At 40.9% G+C, this 19,330-nt stretch overlaps 1 protein-coding gene and 1 long non-coding RNA gene across 6 annotated transcripts in view; both read right to left on the reverse strand.

The window, feature by feature from the left end:
* LOC117268645 (NLR family CARD domain-containing protein 3-like) overlaps positions 1 to 19,330 on the reverse strand; it is a 67,329-nt gene that overhangs the window by 29,929 nt on the left and 18,070 nt on the right. The gene's annotated exons all lie outside the window — the stretch shown is intronic.
* On the reverse strand, positions 172 to 19,134 carry LOC144458412 (uncharacterized). The gene is made up of 6 exons (XR_013487906.1): positions 18,792 to 19,134; positions 13,942 to 13,997; positions 10,851 to 10,961; positions 10,210 to 10,239; positions 4,763 to 4,882; positions 172 to 289 (listed from the first exon to the last, which is right to left on the reverse strand). It is a non-coding gene; the product is annotated as an uncharacterized LOC144458412 (long non-coding RNA).

Raw genomic sequence — 19,330 nt, forward strand, 5'->3', positions numbered from 1 at the left:
GATTTACAAAAACACACACAGACCAGTTAGTTAAAGACGTGTTCTGTCATGATTGATTAGAATGAAAACCAGATATAAACAACACTGTAAATCATGGACACCTGATTCTGTGTCTCATGACTGAGGATCAGAACAGTTAGTTCATCTGTTTCAATCAAAAGTTTTATTTACTTACAGCAGGTCAGAAGAAGGGAGTCCATCTTTGAAGTCAAACCAATAATCTTTTGACCGATCACTCTTCATGGACACACAGCTGGGTACAGGGGACTTTTCTCTCTGCTGCTGGAAACTGATAGAAACACTGAAATTAACCGAACATACAACATTTCTGTCTCTGATTTCACTGGTTTTATTTGGCAGTGAAAGTTATTTATAACAGTTAAAGACTTAGACTTAGACTTTTATTTGTCCCAGAGCGAAATTCATTTCCATTAATTGTACATTTACAGAGATAGACGAATATCACAGGCACAGACATCACAAAACATCCCATGTTCATTCACAGAGGTGGACACTTTGAGTTAACAGGATATTTTGCTCAGCACAGCTATGGCTGCTGGGATCAGGCTCGTGCGAGTCGAGCTCGTGCTTTTGAAACACGTCTTGTTAATAATGCTTATTTAACCAACATTACAATGGGATACAATAACTAAACAACTAGAGTCACAGCTGATGCGATACTTGTTTGTATTTGGTGTGTGATTGTTTAAGCAGTGTGTTGTTAGTCTGATGTGTTCAGACTTTACACTGTTAACCTGCCACATCACTTCAAACTGAGGTTTGGTTTAGGCCACAGCACACCTGAGGAGACCTCCTCAACTAGTCCCCAGTGCTCTGCAGAGTTAGGGTTAGGTCCAGAAAGAGAACTTAAATATCAGCAGTAGAAGACCAGTTATACTGGGAAGCTGACTATGGGGTGCCGTTTGTAAAGTGGCTCACGCTGAAAATAACATAAACATTTTGCCACATTTAGCTTCAAACAATGTTTAAAAAAGTATTGTGATTTTTTTAATGTCACCTCTTACCACATTTACAGCAATATTTGTTAACTTAGAAATATATTAAATAGTTAAATCTAAATTTTAAATGTGGCACCTAAATGTTAAATCTAAATATTAAATCTAAATCTAAATGCTAAATGCTAAATGCTAAATCTAAATGTTAAATGTTAAATCTAAATGTTCTGGGTGAAACTAAATATTTAGCTAATATGCAAATTCACACTGCCGGTCACTGGAAGTACCAAAATAAAAGCTCGAGATGGTCAGACTGTGTTTATAGAATCAAATAACTAATTAAAACCAACTTATCGGGAGAAATGAACACTTTAACATACATTAGCGTGATAATAACTACCTAAAATAACAAGAAACATGTTTGGAGAAATTTTATTTGACGTGTACTTTGAGTTGTTAGTGTCCCTTCGGAGGGAATCGCCTTGTTGTTAACAAATACTTGTCACATTTTTCACGTCACTGTATCACCGTTTAGACTAATCTGATGTTTATAAAGTCTATAAACACAGTGATTGAACAAACATTACTATTTCTGTGTGCAGGTTTTGTAAATAATAACCTGGTCATCGTAGATTAGCGGGGCTGTCAGCCCCGTTAGCGGTGTCTGTAATGACTCAAAAAAAAAAAAAAATTTCCAGTGGATGTTGTTGGACTAAGAGTCTCATCCTACTCTCCAATGTGCTATGTGTGAGCTCAGTTCTGCGTGTTCTTTAATGAAGCAATAGGAGAAGATATTCGGTCTCAGTTAATGTAGTTTATTAAGCAGTAAAGGAATAAAATTACAGAGCTCTGGGTCTCAACTTCACGTCCCTGACGAACAACAAAGGTGTGTCAGTTCACGAAGTCTGACCTCCTGTCCTTTCCCTGACCCAGTATATTTGAGCGTAACAGAGTGTCATTGTGCACGCAAGGCGTTGTCCTCTTCTCACTGGCAGTTCCACTTCCTCCTTCACCACACCACGCCCCTGCCTCGTGTTAATCTGACTCCTTCCCGCTGGCAGTGGGGGCGTGGTTCCTGTTTTGAAAGACAAGAGAACAACACAACTCCCTACACGTGCTGTACCTTACTATCTGTATATCACTTTCTATTCTTTTTACCATATATGAAACTAATTATCTAAGCATTGCGGTATGTGCTCCTCAGACTTCATGTCTCTTCCTCTCCTGTACTTCTCCACTTCTGCAAAGCAAACACATTCAGATCAGCTGAAATCATCTCAGTATTCTCATTGTTCACACATCTAAAACTTATATAGTGAAACACAACTTATAGTAAAACACATAAAATCATTCTATTCCCAACAATGTTTTAGTTACAACATGATTGAGCTACCAAGCAGTTTTGTGTTGCAATGTGTGGTATTTATTCAGTTTTGGGAAATCACAATGTCTATAAAGCATCAGTGGCTGCAGCAGCAGCAAAGCTAACATCAGGACGTGATCTGTTAAAAGCCTCCCGTTGTCGGATATGACATGAAACTACTCCAGTTAGCTCAATCATGTAACTAAAACATCCGCTGGAAAAAAAAAAATTTTCACGGACCGTTTAGAGATAATGAGTCATTACAGACCATGGACCACGGAACGCATCTGAACAAGGGGAGGGGGGGCCATAATTTCAAGTCACGTGGAGGGGGTGGGGGGGGTATATGCATTGAAACAGACAATATTACTGATGTATTAAATAACGTTGCGGAGCACTTTTTTTATTCTGACGCCACACAGTCACATCTACAGTACACGCATGAACACGAACACATGCTTGCTCAAATAAACCCCTCTGATCCCACTCTAACATTCACACACAACAGGCCAAGCCTATTTACACATAAACGCACAGATGAAACTATAGCAAACAACAAAGTACATCCAGTCCACAACCACAACCAAAACTCATCTTGCTGCCTTGAATCTAAATCAACATCATATTCATTATCATCACAAGTCAGCACTCATATCAGACTGATGTGCAGAGCCGCACACACACACACACACACACACACACACCCAACAACAAAACAAGCGCAGCTGTGCAGTTACTGAAAAGTAACCAGAACGCTGAATTTCTGACCATTACCGCCCGCAACCGCAATGTGTATGTCCACTCCTGCCCGCTCCCGCAAAACTCTGAGAATTTATGCCCGCACAATAATAGAGATGCATTGATTTTGTGTCTTCTCCCATCCTGCAGGAGAAAACACATAATTTTATAGGCTACTAATAAAGAGATTCATGGGGTTGTTTGTTTCGTTTCCCTGGCCTGCATGTCTTTTGATGCACTGGTCAGGAATAACGCTCCTATTTCGTTGTTTTCATTTAGTTTTTAATGAAATAAAGGCTGTTTCATATTCTATTCTCCTCCTCTGTATTTATTTATTTTTCTACCTTTATATAATCATGCAGTGATTGAGGTTAAGGCAAGCCTGGCGCCAGGATGAAGTTACTGAGGAGGCGGTTAAAAATTACAAGGGAGCAAATCTTTATTATGCAACATATAGTTTCACACAGTGAGTTATAAAGAGCGCGCAGACGTGTGTAATAGTCGCGCGTAATGACAGCTAGTCGCCGGTGAAACACAATAAACTGCACGTCTTCTTTCATGTTTGTCTCATGACAGATGGCGCTGACAGACAGACAGACAGACAGACAGGTGGAGCAAGCGGCAAATTGGTATGAAAGCTGGTTCAGGGCATATTCATCCATTTATGAATAAATATGGAGTGGAAACGCTCATGCATGTGCACCAAGTTCCTATGTTGACATCCTGTCACCTGTTCTTCTTCTTCTTCTTCTTCTTCTTCTTCGACTGTTTAATGGGGACCGGCGGGACCCGGCGGGACCCAATCCCAATGCAGCCCTCTATGTCAGAGTACAAAAGTTACCCGGGCCATGGCCCCCCTGGCCCCCCCGGTTCCGCGGTCTATGTTACAGACACCGCTAACGGGGCTAACAGCTAACGGTTAGCTAGTTAATTTCAAAACGTGCACACAGAAATAGTAATGTTTGTTCAGTCATTGTGTTTATAGACTTTACAAACACCAGATTAGTCTAAATGGTGATATAGTAACATGAAAAGTGTGAGATATTCATATAAGTTATATGTAGCTAAACTCCGCTGGTTTTCTACCCGGAAGTATTTGTTAACAACAATTGTGATTCCCTCCGAAGGGACACTAACAACTCAAAGTACACACCAAATAAAATTTCTCCAGACATGTTTTTTGTTATTTTAGGTAGTTATTATCACGCTAATGTATGTTCAAGTGTTCATTTCCCCCGATAAGTTAGTTTTAATTCGTTATTTGATTCTATAAACACAGTCTGACCATCTCGAGCTTTTATTTTGGTACTTCCGGTGACCGGCAGTGTGAATTTGCATATTAGCTAAATATTTAGTTTCACCCAGAACATTTAGATTTAACATTTAACATTTAGATTTAGATTTAGCATTTAGATTTAGATTTAGCATTTAGATTTAACATTTAGATTTAGATTTAGCATTTAGATTGAACATTTAACATTTAGGTGCCACGTTTAATATTTAGATTTAACTATTTGAGATATTTCTAAGTTAACAAATATTGCTGTAAATGTGGTAAAAGGTGATGTTAAAAAATTCACAATACTTTTTTAAACATTGTTTGAAGCAAAATGTGGCAAAATGTTGATGTTATTTTCTGCGTGAGCCACTTTACAAACGGCAACCCATAGCTGACAGCTTCATTTGACATTTAATGTCAGCTTACTGTGCAGCAGAGACTTTTTGTCCTTTAACATTGATGCCATGTTCATGTGACTGGTCGGTCTCAGGAGACACACAGCTGGAGTCAGGTTCAGGTCCAGGTGAGTCTGGTCTCTGATGGATCCTAGCACACAGAGAGGAAGACCAGCAGGGAGGGAAATTCAGTTTTTAGTCTTCAGCCTCAGCAGCTGCTGGAGAAACTATCAGCTATCAACAGGAAAAGGATCAACACAGCAACGTTTAAGTAGAACTGAATTTACTGAAGAAAATGTGTGTGAGTGCTGACAGCTGAAGATTATGGTTTAACAAGATGTAGTTATGTGTCACATAAGGGGAACTCAACACTTTATATGTTCTTGTACAGCTGGAATTTGAATTTATGATGTTGCTGGGATTCACAGGACCACAGATGATTTGTCATTTGTTAAAATCTAAACTGGACATGTGAAGGCTTCTCCTCTCCACAAGCTCTTTGTTCTTCAAACAAAGACAGCTATTTGACACTCATCTCTACAGGAGGTCATCTCACACCTCAGTGAGACACAAGTCTCAAAACTTGATTGGACAGGACTTTTACAGTCATGTGACTCTGTGATGTCACAGGCATCTGTAGAAGGTCTACTCCCTTCAGACAATTTTTCTCTTACCCAGGAGCTGCCAAGCCGCCCACACTTCTTCCGGCTGGGCCTGGACCTGCCCAGATGCCCGACCCCCAAATCACTAAAGGGAGGACAATTGATCACAGGCTCTCTAACCTGAACCAGAAAGTTAGAGGTGCAAGCACAAGGTTTGCAACTAGCTTTCTAGCAACAAGGAGAACCAAGTGAGTTCGCACCCAGCGTCTAACTCTGCAAAGACCCTGAGTGATCAGCTTCCTCAGAGTTCCACCTTTGGAACAAAGGACACACCAAAGACTGCATCTGGAGCCACAGCTCTTTCCAGCCTTCTTCTGCTGGCTGACAGAGCAGCACACCACCAAGTTACTCTTTCTTCCATCCATTCAAGGATCGGTAACGTAACAACTGGGCATAGGTTACCACAGCTTTACAGGCTAAGCAAGATTGTTTAACTTGTTGCATGTGATTTAATGCTGTTTATTGAGTATTTGTTGTGATTGTCTGCAGTCAGGTCATTGGTTAGTTGGCTTCGCCAAAGCTAAGTGTTTAGTTTGCGAATACTGTTTAAAAACAGCTTCTTGCACTCAACTAAACAATCTCTGCACTAATCCAGACCGTTTGCAACACAAATCACAATCACATAGACTCATTAACAAATATGCTTTCAACAGAGCTACACCCAAACAGGCATCTCAAAGTTCCCGCTTCTTTTCCTTTGTCTTTGTTCTGACCACACGGTCAGACAAACACCTCCCCCGACCTGAAGCCAGCTTTGATTGGCCATCTTGTAGTTCTCTGTTGTCAGCCATTTTGTTTTGTAGGCCAAACGGTTCTTTGATCACCACACCCGCCTTTGTCTCTCTCTCTCTCTCTCTCTCTCTCTCTCGCATACACACACACAGACACAGACACAGACACACACACACACACACACACACACACACACACATACAGTACAGGCCAAAAGTTTGGACACACCTTCTCATTCAATGCGTTTTCTTTATTTTCATGACTATTTACATTGTAGATTCTCACTGAAGGCATCAAAACTATGAATGAACACATGTGGAGTTATGTACTTAACAAAAAAAGGTGAAATAACTGAAAACATGTTTTATATTCTAGTTTCTTCAAAATAGCCACCCTTTGCTCTGATTACTGCTTTGCACACTCTTGGCATTCTCTCCATGAGCTTCAAGAGGTAGTCACCTGAAATGGTTTTCCAACAGTCTTGAAGGAGTTCCCAGAGGTGTTTAGCACTTGTTGGCCCCTTTGCCTTCACTCTGCGGTCCAGCTCACCCCAAACCATCTGGATTGGGTTCAGGTCCGGTGACTGTGGAGGCCAGGTCATCTGCCGCAGCACTCCATCACTCTCCTTCTTGGTCAAATAGCCCTTACACAGCCTGGAGGTGTGTTTGGGGTCATTGTCCTGTTGAAAAATAAATGATCGTCCAACTAAACGCAAACCGGATGGGATGGCATGTCGCTGCAGGATGCTGTGGTAGCCATGCTGGTTCAGTGTGCCTTCAATTTTGAATAAATCCCCAACAGTGTCACCAGCAAAACACCCCCACACCATCACACCTCCTCCTCCATGCTTCACAGTGGGAACCAGGCATGTGGAATCCATCCGTTCACCTTTTCTGCGTCTCACAAAGACACGGCGGTTGGAACCAAAGATCTCAAATTTGGACTCATCAGACCAAAGCACAGATTTCCACTGGTCTAATGTCCATTCCTTGTGTTTCTTGGCCCAAACAAATCTCTTCTGCTTGTTGCCTCTCCTTAGCAGTGGTTTCCTAGCAGCTATTTGACCATGAAGGCCTGATTAGCGCAGTCTCCTCTTAACAGTTGTTCTAGAGATGGGTCTGCTGCTAGAACTCTGTGTGGCATTCATCTGGTCTCTGATCTGAGCTGCTGACTCGGATGAACTTATCCTCAGAAGGAGAGGTGACTCTTGGTCTTCCTTTCCTGGGTCGGTCCTCATGTGTGCCAGTTTCGTTGTAGCGCTTGATGGTTTTTGCGACTCCACTTGGGGACACATTTAAAGTTTTTGCAATTTTCCGGACTGACTGACCTTCATTTCTTAAAGTAATGATGGCCACTCGTTTTTCTTTAGTTAGCTGATTGGTTCTTGCCATAATATGAATTTTAACAGTTGTCCAATAGGGCTGTCGGCTGTGTATTAACCTGACTTCTGCACAACACAACTGATGGTCCCGACCCCATTGATAAAGCAAGAAATTCCACTAATTAACCCTGATAAGGCACACCTGTGAAGTGGAAACCATTTCAGGTGACTACCTCTTGAAGCTCATCGAGAGAATGCCAAGAGTGTGCAAAGCAGTAATCAGAGCAAAGGGTGGCTATTTTGAAGAAACTAGAATATAAAACATGCTTTCAGTTATTTCACCTTTTTTTGTTAAGTACATAACTTCACATGTGTTCATTCATAGTTTTGATGCCTTCAGTGAGAATCTACAATGTAAATAGTCATGAAAATAAAGAAAACGCATTGAATGAGAAGGTGTGTCCAAACTTTTGGCCTGTACTGTATACACACCAAGGTTGTATATAGTTAGTTAGAATTTGTGTGTTTTGGTTTTGCCTTGCTTACTTTGTGAATAAATATAATTCTTTGGAATCATACCTGCTGTCTGTTTAATGTTGCACAAGAGTGAATGAATAGTCAACCTCTGCTGTGTCAAGAACTCCGAAATCCTTCAGGATTTACTGTTAATTTTGGTTATTGTCATTAATTTAATTATTAATCAAAACTCCAAATTAATAGTTTAGCGTATTTTATGAGACTGATATCTTTAACTGGCTATAATTTTTCTCTTTATGGGAATGGTGCCCCACGAGGTGATTTAATTCTAATTAAGTCACATCATTCAACATAATTATTAATTATTGTTAATAATTCTTAATTATTTCCTATAGCCAATTTATAACATAATTGGAGCCTCCGTGTGACGCCCTGAAAGTCAGGTCCATAATTATTTGGACAATGATACAGTTGTCATCATTTTGGCTCTGTACACCACCACAATGGGTTTTAAATGAAACAATGAATACCTGCTTAAAGTGCAGACTCTCAGCTTTCATTTAAGGCTTTTTTTCAAAAATGTAGTATGAACCGTGTAGGAATTATAACCATTTCTTCACACAGTCCCCCAACTTTAAGGGCTCATAAGTATTTGGACAAACTAACATAATCATCAATTAAACAATCAGTTTTAATACTTGGTTGCAAATCCTTTGCAGTCAATGACTGCCTGAAGTGTTGAACACATAGACATCACCAGATGCTGGGTTTCTTCCCTGGTGATGCTCTGCCAGCCCTTTACTGCAGCCGTCTGCACTTCCTGCTTGTGTTTTGGGTGTTTTGCCCTCAGTTTTGGCTTCAGCAAGAGAAACGCATGCTCAGTTGGATTCAGGTCAGATGATATGACTTGGCCATTGCAGAACATTCCACTTCTTTGCCTTAAAAATGTCTTTGGTTGCTTTTGCAATATGCTTCAGGTCAATGTCCATCTGCACTGTGAAGCATCGTCCAATGAGTTTTGAAGCATTTAGTTGAATCTGAGCAGATAATGTAGCCCCAAACACTTCAGCTTTCATCCTGCTGCTCTTGTAAGCAAGACAAGACTTCACTAGAATAAATACAGAGGGTTTATCACAAGATGCAAACCATTGGTTAGCCTTGAAAATGGAAGGCCAGATTAGAGTTTGTCAAAAACCATCTAAAAAGCCTGTACAGTTGTGGAACAGCATACTATGGACAGATAAAACAAAGATCAACTAACAGAATGATGGGAAGACAAGAGAAGGAAGAAGGGAAGGAACTGCTCATGATCCAAAGCACACCACCTCATCAGTGAAGCATGGTGGAGGTACTGTTATGTCATGGCCATGTATGGCTGCCAGTCGAACTGGTTCTCTTGTATTTATTGATGATGTGACTGCTGACAAGAGCAGCAGGATGAAAGCTGAAGTGTTTGGGGCTACATTATCTGCTCAGATTCAACCAAATGTTTCAAAACTCATTAGACGATGCTTCACAGTGCAGTTGGACAATGACCTGAAGCATACTGCAAAAGCAACCAAAGACATTTTTAAGGCAAAGAAGTGGAATGTTCTGCAATGGCCAAGTCATATCATCTGACCTGAATCCAACTGAGCATGCGTTTCTCTTGCTGAAGCCAAAACTGAGGGCAAAACACCCAAAACACAAGCAGGAAGTGCAGACGGCTACAGTAAAGGGCTGGCAGAGCATCACCAGGGAAGAAACCCAGCATCTGATGATGCCTATGTGTCCAACACTTCAGGCAGTCATTGACTGCAAAGGATTTGCAACCAAGTATTAAAACTGACTGTTTAATTGATGATTATGTTAATTTGTCCAAATACTTATGAGCCCTTAAAGTCGGGGGACTGTGTGAAGAAATGGTTGTCATTCCTACACGGTTCATACTACATTTTTGAAAAAAAGCCTTAAATGAAAGCTGAGAGTCTGCACTTTAAGCAGGTATTCATTGTTTCATTTAAAACCCATTGTGGTGGTGTACAGAGCCAAAATGATGACAACTGTATTATTGTCCAAATAATTATGGACCTGACTGTACATGTATACATGTCTTTATGCTTCAAAAATGATTATATTATTGTCAATGAATCATCTGTTTATATTCTCAAATAACAGTTTAATGTGCAAATGCCCCAAAAAACGTCTTCAAACTGTCCAAAACAAAAAGATATTCAGTTAAAGAGTTGATGAACATGTTGAAGGTGAAACAGGATCAAATGTGATGTCAAGTGTTGAGTGTGATACCTTTTCATGTTGGTGATAACCTGCAGCCTCCTGATGAAGACAGACAGACAGACAGACAGACAGACGGGTTCATCATTAGACTTAAAATATTGGCTGTCAGATAAACTCTATCAAAGACAGGAGGCGAACACATCAATCAATCAATTCAATCAATCAATTTTATTTATAAAGCCCAATATCACAAATCACAATTTGCCTCACAGGGCTTTACAGCATACAACATCTCTCTGTCCTTAGGACCCTCGCTGTGGATAATGAATAACTCCCCAAAAAAACCCTTTAACGGGGGAAAAAACGGTAGAAACCTCAGGAAGAGCAACTGAGGAGGGACCCCTCTTCCAGGACGGACAGACGTGCAATAGATGTCGTACAGAACAGATCAACATGATAAATTAACAGTAATCCGTATGACACAATGAAACAGAAAGAGAGACAGAGAGAGACAGACAGAGAGAGATGCAGGTAATGACAGTAGCTTACAACAACATTAATGAAAGTAATAATATTATAGTTATCTTTTTTTCTTTTTTTAAGATTATTTTTTGGGCTTTTTTGACTTTAATGAACAGGACAGAGTGAAATGGGGTGAGAGAGAGAGTAGGGGTTGACATGCAGCAAAGGGTTGCATGCCAGAGTCGAACCTGCGACTGCTGCAGCGAGGCATCACCTCTGTACATGGGGCATCGGCACTATCCACTACGACTACCACCGCTGCGATACGAGTTAACCTGAGAGACAGTGGAGCACAAAGGCTCCGGAGAAGAAGCCGAGTTAGTGACATGCGGTACAGCCGAGTTAGCAAGATGCAGTAATAGAATACGAGAGAGAGAGAGAGAAGGAGAGAAGGTGCCCGGTGTATTATAGGGGGTCCCCCGGCAGACTAGGCCTGAGTCAGCCTAACTAGGGGCTGGTACAAGGCAAGCCTGAGCCAGCCCTAACTATAAGCTTTATCAAAGAGGAAAGTCTTAAGTCTAGTCTTAAATGTGGAGACGGTGTCTGCCTCCCAGACCGAAACAGGAAGATGATTCCACAGGAGAGGAACCTGATAGCTGAAGGCTCTGGCTCCTGATCTATTTTTGGAGACTTTAGGGACCACGAGTAACTCTGCATTCTCAGAGTGCAGTGTTCTGGTGGGATAATATGGCACTATGAGCTCTCTAAGATATGACGGAGCTTAACAGTAGGATTTTAAATTCAATTCTGGATTTTACAGGGAGCCAGTGCAGAGAAGCTAAAACAGGAGAAATATGATCTCGTTTCTTAGTTCCTGTTAGTACACGTGCTGCTGCATTCTGAATTAGCTGGAGAGTTTTTAAGGACTTACTAGAGCTACCTGATAATAGAGAGTTACAGTAATCCAGCCTAGAGGTAACAAAAGCATGGACCAATTTTTCTGCATCTTTTCGGGTCAGGATAGGCCTAATTTTCGCAATATTACGCAGATGAAAAAATACAGTCCATGAGGTTTGTTTTAAATGAGAATTAAAAGACAAATCTTGATCAAATATTACTCCGAGGTTTCTTACGGTAGCGCTAGAGGCCAGAGCAGTGCCATCTAGAGAAACTACGTCATCAGATAAAGAGTCTCTGAGTTGTTTGGGGCCAGAACAATAACTTCAGTTTTGTCTGAATTTAACATCAGGAAATTGGTGCTCATCCAGGTTTTTATGTCTTTAAGGCAGTTATGAAGTTTAGTTAATTGATTACTTTCTTCTGGCTTCATCGATAAATACAACTGTGTATCATCCGCATAACAATGGAAATTTACATTGTGATTTCTAATGATGTTACCTAAAGGAAGCATATATAGATTAAATGGGATTGGTCCGAGCACAGAACCTTGCGGAACTCCAAAACAAACTTTAGTACGTAAGGATGATTCATCATGAACGTGAACAAACTGAAAACGATCAGATAAATAGGATTTAAACCAGCTTAGTGCAGAACCTTTTAGGCCAATTAAGTGTTCCAGTCTCTGTAGCAGAATTTGATGGTCAATAGTGTCAAACGCTGCACTAAGATCTAATAAAACAAGTACAGAGACGAGTCCTTTGTCTGAAGCAATCAGAAGATCATTTGTAATTTTAACTAGTGCTGTCTCAGTGCTATGATGCACTCTAAATCCTGACTGTAATTCCTCAAATAAATTGTTATCATGGAGAAAATCCACACAGCTGATCTGCGACTACTTTCTCAAGGATCTTTGAAAGAAAGGAAAGATTAGATATTGGTCTATAGTTGGCTAACACCTCTGGATCCAGGGTGGGCTTTTTTAGGAGAAGTTTAATTACAGCTACCTTAAAAGACTGTGGTACATAGCCTGTTAATAGAGATATATTGATCATGTCTAATAAGTGAGTGTTAACTAAAGGTAAGACTTCCTTAAGTAGCCTAGTTGGGATGGGGTCTAAGAGACACGTTGATGATTTAGATGAAGAAATCACTGCGGTCAATTCTTGGAGAGAAATTTGGGAGAAGCAATCTAAATATATATTAGGTCTTACAGCTGTGTTTGAGGGCAGATAGGTACTATCTGAGGACAGCAGGTAATGAATTTTGCCACTAATAGTTAGAATTTTGTCATTAAAAAAGCTCACAAAATCATTACTGCTAAGGGCTAAAGGAATACAAGGCTCAATAGAGCTGTGACTCTCAGTCAGCCTGGCTACAGTGCTGAAAAGAAACATGGGGTTGTTCTTATTGTCTTCTATTAAAGCTGAGTAATAGTTTGCTCTGTCATTGCGGAGGCCCCTCTTATACGTTTTGAGACTGTCTGCCCAGATTAAATGAGATTCTTCCAGTTTGGTTAATCGCCAATTCCTTTCAAATTTTCGTGATATTTGTTTTAACTTACAGGTTTGAGAGTTATACCAAGGAGCGAACTTTCTTTGCTTTGTTAACTTCTTTTTAAGCGGTGCTATGGAGTCGAGTGTTGTTCGCAGCGAGCCTATGGCACTATCGACAAGATGATCAATTCGGGAGAGTTTAAAGTCGGTACGGGAAACCTCTGTTACTGAAGAACATGGTATTAAATTTAACGACGGAGGAATCATTTCCTTAAATTTTGCGACAGCACTATCTGATAAGCATCTAGTATAGTAACTGTTGCTGAGTGGCGTGTAATCGAGTAAAAAGAACTCAAAAGTAATCAAATAATGATCCGATAGCGAGGGATTCTGTGGAAAGACTGTTAGGTTATCAATTTCAATTCCATGCGTCAGAACTAGATCGAGGGTATGGTTAAAACAGTGAGTGGGTTCGGGGATGTTGTATGCTGTAAAGCCCTGTGAGGCAAATTGTCATTTGTGATATTGGGCTTTATAAATAAAATTGATTGATTGATTGATTGATTGATGTACACCCTGACTGAAGCCAATGGAGTCTAATAATGAGATAAACGCGGTAGCCAGGGAGTCATTATCAACGTCAACATGAATGTTAAAATCGCCTACAATAATAACTTTATCTGATTTAAGAACTAAACTGGAAAAAAAACTCTGAGAATTCAGATACAAATTCAGAATACGGGCCAGGAGCACGGTACACTATAACAAATAAAAGTGGCTGCGAGGTTTTCCAGGTCAGATGTAAAAGACTAAGAACAAGGCTTTCAAATGAATTATAATCTAGTTTAGGTTTAGGGCTGATTAACAGACTAGAGTTAAAAATGGCTGCAACACATGAACCAACAGAGACACATTAGAGACTGGAATCAATCAAAGGTCCACTTACTCAGTTTCTTCTCATGGACTTCATCACTCTGCAGCTCTCTGCTGTCTGGACCAGGTCTGTGGACACAAAGAGTTTTCTGTTGATCTGAGTGGGACCATGTGCTCCATCAGGACTCACACTGGAGGCAGACTGGGTCTTTTAAGCCCTCTTCAGACAGTAAATATGTGACACTGCTGCCGTCATGGATTTGTTAAAGTGATATTTGCTCATTGAGACAGAGGAGACTGTTATGTTGATGTTTCTTACAGCTTCATTCAGACATGACAGCACACTCCATGAGAGAGAGAACAACAGTGACTTAAATGATCTGAAGGAAGAAGAAGGTTTTCTCAGCCTCTGTTAGAGTTCATAATGTGTCCTCTTCTACACCAGAGAAACACACTTCATGTTGCTTTGTCTTTGCCTTTCTTTGGGGATGACGTCACTTTTCACTTCTGTTTGACTGACTCTGAAAAGCTCTTCAACATTTCAAATGTTCCAATGTGCTCGTCACATCATCCAAAATTAATCATTCACATCTACACCAGCTCCCAGAGACTTTCTACCTTCATCTGTAGAGGAAACACTGAGAGCATCAGTCCAATCATTGATCAGCACGTCATCACTCATTCATCCTTTATCATTTCTTCTGGACTCAACCTCCTGATGATCACTGGTGGACTCTGAGTCACGTGATGTCCACCACTAACGTCTCCTCTCAGTCAGGCTGTTGGTGGATTTGTCGCCCTCTGGTGGCACAAAGGGAAACTGCACCATGTCACTTTGAGCTGACACACTCGGTTCACCCAAAATAGTAACAGCCATCATTATTTCTGGGCTAATTGAATATGGTTGATGTGCTTTGAACACCTTCTTTATGCAGACGGTCACTTACAAACATAAAACTAGTTTCTCTCTAAATGTCATTGACCAGTAAAAACTTTCATGTGTTGATGGATCATCACCAGGATCACGTTTCTGTCTCAACATGAAGATTAAAGAGGAAAATTAATTATTTTAAAACTGAACTCAACTTTAAAATAAAGTCAGAAACACCAACATGATAAAAACTAGATCACATATTTCTACTGTCGGTGGATTTGTGGCTCTGCGCTGGATTTCACTGCAGATGTTACTGAGAGGATGATTGTGGTGACTGATTGAATCGAGCACTATCACACACAGGAAACATGGAGACTGTTGGATGTTCAACGGGTCCAGAAAAGTGAGATGAAGTTAAAAAGAGTGGTCATGTGATCAGTGCAGGATGTTTGTGTTCACATGTGAAACTCTGCAGACAACAAACTGTGTTCCAGTCCCCATACTACCATACTGTTTAGTACGCCAGAAAAAGATTTAGTGTGTCCCAATATACAGTAGGCTATGTCAAAAATACCAGGATGTTCTACTACATCTGGTCATATTATACAGTTTACAATCCAGCACGCTTTTCTGTTTATTCTGACCCACAATCCTCTGCACAGCGGACGAAACGTCACATTGACTGAGCCACAGACAGATGACAGCTTTACAGCTATAACAAAGAGCATGGATATCAAGAGGCGAAGCTCAACAGAACGCCCCATAGCAACAGACTCGCCCATGGTTTCATCCTACCGCCGCCATTTTGGACTGTCAGCAGACCCACTTGCATACAGAAACACACAGACAAACTTAAGTATATCGCTATTAATTATGCTTACAATGCTACTCACCTCGTGATAGCTTGGTCACAGCTGCTTTCACGTTTTTGTAAAGCAAAATATAGACTTTAAAAAAACAAAACGAAGAAAAACGGCCTAGATGGCATCTCTACATATTACATCCACTTATGAGAAGATTAACTTAATTACTCCTTCAAAATCACCCCATAAGCCAATCTACCAAAAAAAGAAAAAAAAAATTCAATATTTTAACTAGAAACACATTAATGGCGACGTCACATAGTCAGGAATAAAGATTTATTTAGGCTACAGTTTCTACAGTAAGGGGACAGTAATAATAATAATAATAATAATAATAATAATAATATATATGGGGTGCCGTTTGTAAAGTGGCTCACGCTGAAAATAACATCAACATTTTGCCACATTTTGCTTCAAACAATGTTTAAAAAAGTGTTGTGAATTTTTTAACGTCACCTTTTACCACATTTACAGCAATATTTGTTAACTTAGAAATAGGCCTATATTAAATAGTTAAATCTAAATATTAAATGTGGCACCTAAATGTTAAATGTTAAATCTAAATATTAAAAAATGGACACTTGAACATACATTAGCGTGATAATAACTACCTAAAATAACAAGAAACGTGTTTGGAGAAATTTTATTTTATGTGTACTTTGAGTTGTTAGTGTCCCTTCGGAGGGAATCACCTTGTTGTTTACAAATACTTTCGGGTAGAAAACCAGCGGAATTTGGCTACATACAGTACAGGCCAAAAGTTTGGACACACCTTCTCATTCAATGCGTTTTCTTTATTTTCATGACTATTTACATTGTAGATTCTCACTGAAGGCATCAAAACTATGAATGAACACATGTGGAGTTATGTACTTAACAAAAAAAGGTGAAATAACTGAAAACATGTTTTATATATTCTAGTTTCTTCAAAATAGCCACCCTTTGCTCTGATTACTGCTTTGCACACTCTTGGCATTCTCTCGATGAGCTTCAAGAGGTAGTCACCTGAAATGGTTTTCCAACAGTCTTGAAGGAGTTCCCAGAGGTGTTTAGCACTTATTGGCCCCTTTGCTTTCACTCTGCGGTCCAGCTCACCCCAAACCATCTCGATTGGGTTCAGGTCCGGTGACTGTGGAGGCCAGGTCATCTGCCGCAGCACTCCATCACTCTCCTTCTTGGCCAAATAGCCCTTACACAGCCTGGAGGTGTGTTTGGGGTCATTGTCCTGTTGAAAAATAAATGATCGTCCAACTAAACGCAAACCGGATGGGATGGCATGTCGCTGCAGGATGCTGTGGTAGCCATGCTGGTTCAGTGTGCCTTCAATTTTGAATAAATCCCCAACAGTGTCACCAGCAAAACACCCCCACACCATCACACCTCCTCCTCCATGCTTCACAGTGGGAACCAGGCATGTGGAATCCATCCGTTCACCTTTTCTGCGTCTCACAAAGACACGGCGGTTGGAACCAAAGATCTCAAATTTGGACTCATCAGACCAAAGCACAGATTTCCACTGGTCTAATGTCCATTCCTTGTGTTTCTTGGCCCAAACAAATCTCTTCTGCTTGTTGCCTCTCCTTAGCAGTGGTTTCCTAGCAGCTATTTGACCATGAAGGCCTGATTGGCGCAGTCTCCTCTTAACAGTTGTTCTAGAGATGGGTCTGCTGCTAGAACTCTGTGTGGCATTCATCTGGTCTCTGATCTGAGCTGCTGTTAACTTGCCATTTCTGAGGCTGGTGACTCGGATGAAAATCCTCAGAAGCAGAGGTGACTCTTGGTCTTCCTTTCCTGGGTTGGTCCTCATGTGTGCCAGTTTCGTTGTAGCGCTTGATGGTTTTTGCGACTCCACTTGGGGACACATTTAAAGTTTTTGCAATTTTCCGGACTGACTGACCTTCATTTCTTAAAGTAATGATGGCCACTCGTTTTTCTTTAGTTAGCTGATTGGTTCTTGACATAATATGAATTTTAACAGTTGTCCAATAGGGCTGTCGGCTGTGTATTAACCTGACTTCTGCACAACACAACTGATGGTCCCAACCCCATTGATAAAGCAAGAAATTCCACTAATTAACCCTGATAAGGCACACCTGTAAAGTGGAAACCATTTCAAGTGACTACCTCTTGAAGCTCATCGAGAGAATGCCAAGAGTGTGCAAAGCAGTAATCAGAGCAAAGGGTGGCTATTTTGAAGAAACTAGAATATAAAACATGTTTTCAGTTATTTCACCTTTTTTTGTTAAGTACATAACTCCACATGTGTTCATTCATAGTTTTGATGCCTTCAGTGAGAATCTACAATGTAAATAGTCATGAAAATAAAGAAAACGCATTGAATGAGAAGGTGTGTCCAAACTTTTGGCCTGTACTGTATATAGCAAGGGCCTTGCTTTAGAGAGGTCGCCATCTTGCGCCGCCATGTATGTAAGGCAGCCCGAGCGGACAACCCAGCCAGCCAGAGAACACGTTTCGCGTGTATAAATAAACCAACGAAGACAGTGGAAGGAAGGAAGAAGGAGGAGGAAACAGCAGAGAGTGTTGGTAGTTCGTCAATAGAGAGTAGTGAAAAGTTTTTTTAGTTATAAAGTTTGCGAATGGACCACACTTACCACGCAACAGGAGAGAATGAACCTGAACCGTCATCTGCGAGGAAAAGAAGATGCAACTTCACTCCTTGTGATACACTCTCTGCGGCGCTTTTCCTCCTGATGATGTATCTCCCCAACGATGGCAGCAGTAGCACCTCAGGAGTTCTTACCTGTCGGGATCCTTCGGGAAACGGTGGAAGGCCAGGTGCTTGGTGTTCCACTGATAGTTGTTGCAGTTAATTGCACTACACTGTTTTCTTTTACTTTTTTCTCCTTTCTCCTTGACATCTTGCATGTTGTCTGGGTGCAACAGTCCAAGCTCAACAGTCCAAAATGGCGGCAGCGCCCCTAGTGGCTGTTGGCAAAAATTCAACGGAGCTTCGCCTCTTGGTATCAATGCTCTTTGCCGAAGTGCGTTTTGCGCGCTCCCGACCCCGACGCACTGAATATGAAGTATGTGACTGCGATCTGCGCGCGCCCTTATCTGTTGATCCAAACACTAACACGCGCGTGCACGTAACCAGGGAAACTGGAAACTGAACTAATAAAGAGTCATTCAAGAGTCACACAGTGAAAAGCGTCAAAGCTTACAAACCTTTAGATGGAGAGAAGAAGCTGCGACACGACGACGAGCACACAAAGTGAAACTTAAGTGCCAACAGGTAGGAAGGGGCGGTGACGGTCAGGTGCTCTCACATCAGTCTCATTCTTCACCTCCACCTAGTGCCGCCTCCACACTGCAGGTGGCGCCCTCGGCCCAAATATACAGCAGCTCCAATATGAATGGACAGCAGCAGAATCTTCATATAGTCAATGAGACATATTCATACACAGCTGCCCAAATGTCTCTTACAGCCCATCTGTCAGTTAGTTCAGATAGATTAAAGCCACATGTCAGGTGTTAGTATACTGACTGCTGCTGACTGATGTCACTACGCACTGAGCTGCTCTGCTCTGCACCAGATTGGTGTGATTATTTAGATCACACTGGGAGTGCATATATGTAAGTGTGTGTTTGTTTTGGAACATGCTGAGAACTACTTCATGGTTGCAGCTTTGCACAGAAATAATCTCTCCTTCACAAACTTTGTTGCTGAATAGCGAAACGCAAATTTTATAAGTTTGGTTGTGGAG

This window comes from Epinephelus lanceolatus, chromosome 17 (genome assembly GCF_041903045.1).
Source record: "Epinephelus lanceolatus isolate andai-2023 chromosome 17, ASM4190304v1, whole genome shotgun sequence".
NCBI classification, from domain to species: domain Eukaryota; kingdom Metazoa; phylum Chordata; class Actinopteri; order Perciformes; family Serranidae; genus Epinephelus; species Epinephelus lanceolatus.